Genomic DNA, 1,827 nt, shown 5'->3' with positions numbered 1-1,827 from the left:
CCCGGCCCCTGTAGCCTCGGCCTGCTGGGCTCCGGCGATCCTTCCGCCTCAGCCTTCCAAGTAGCTGGAACTACAGGCGCACGCTACCGCACCTGGCTCGTTTTTGATTTATTGTGAAGATGAGGTCTCACCAAGTTGCCCAGGTGGCTCTTGAACCCGCGGGCTCAGGCGATCCACTCACCTCAGCCTCCCAAAGGCGCGGGAGTAATTACAGGCTGAGCCACCAAGCCCGGCTTAAAAATGTATATTTCTATAAAAGGGTTATTGCAACTTGATAGGATGAAACAGACTAATCAAGTCTCTAGATATACATCTTTGCTGACTAATTGGGCAAGTTATTCATTGGGAAATGGAAACCTGAAGACATCTGTGAAGTGGGGATAAAACCTCCCTCTGTGCTGTGGGATTCAATGAAATGAAGTGTATGGAGCAGTCCACTTGTTAATGCTTAATGGTCGGTACATACAAATTTTTTTTTTTTGAGGCGGAGTCTCACTCTTGCCCAGGCTGGAGTGCAGTGGCATGCGTATGGCCACCGCATCCTCCACCCGCGGGACTCAGGTGATCTTTCCGCCTCAGCCTTCTAGGTAGCTGGAACTACAGGCGTGTGCCACCATGTCTGGCTAATTTTTTGATTTATTATAGAGACGAGGTCTCACCAAGTTACCCAGGCTGGTCTCGAACCCCTGAGCTCAGGCAATCCTCTCGCCTCGGCCTCCCAAAGTGCTGGGATTACAGGCTTGAACCACCGCACCTGGGCTTAGGCAATGTTGAGAGGGCCGCTCATTGTGTGTATTAGATCCATGCTATTTCCTTTCAGTCATAACAGTTCGTTACCAAAAATGTGTCACGATTCTAGTTTCAAGTAACAATTGACAAGAAATTTAACATTTAAAAAAAGTATTTATCAATTTCAAAGTTAATCTAGTTGATCTATGTCTATATACACTAAATACTTTTATCATAGTTAAGCAGAAGTGAAGTTTGATTATTTATTTTTGAGTTTGAGGCTCACTCTGTCTCCCAGGCTGGAGTGTAGTGGCACGCTCATGACCACTGCAGCCTTGACCTGATGGGCTCAGGTTATCCTTCTGCTTCAGGCTCCAAGGAGCTGGAACCACAGGTGCACACCACCATGCCCAGCTGATTTTTTAAATTTATTGTAGAGATGAGGTCTCACCAAATTGCCCAGACTGGTCTCAAACTGGTGGGCTCAGGCAATCCTCTCGCCTCTGCCTCCCAAAGTGTTGGAATTACAGGTGTGAGCTACCAAGTCTAGTTTAAGTTTGATTATTAAAATGAGAATCGTGCAGGGCCTGAGGACCTGCATTTCAGCGTTTCCTTGTGAGACTTCCACATGCTGGTTGATGTGCGGTTTAGCAGCTATTAAGGATGTGTTTACACTGCCAGGGCTGTTCCAGGAGCTTCACATGCATGAATTCGTCTTTACAGCTCTTGGGAGGCTGGCACTAGTGTCTCCATTTTACAAATGAGAAAACTGAGCCTAGTGACATAACTAGCCAGGAATGGAGGAGCCAGATTTCAACACGAGCAGCTGACCTCAGACTTTACTCTCCTGCCTTTATATAAACAGCTTCCCACTCAGGTGGCATGACAGTGAGTTTGGAGGGTAAGTGAAGTCAATTTGGAGTGGTGAGAGCTGAGAGGAAGACTTTGGATGTTAGGATTTAACTTGTTAGAACTAAATGTGAGGATGTGTGGTGGCTCACGCCTGTAATCCCAGCAATTGTGGAGGCTGAGGCTAGGGATTGCTTGAGGCCAGGAGTTCGACACCAGCCTGGGCAACAGAGTGAGACCTCATCTCTA

Source organism: Carlito syrichta, unplaced genomic scaffold, assembly GCF_000164805.1.
Source record: "Carlito syrichta isolate Samal-C Ts95f unplaced genomic scaffold, Tarsius_syrichta-2.0.1 Scaffold314404, whole genome shotgun sequence".
NCBI lineage: Eukaryota > Metazoa > Chordata > Mammalia > Primates > Tarsiidae > Carlito > Carlito syrichta.
Note: the sequence above shows the minus strand (reverse complement) of the source record.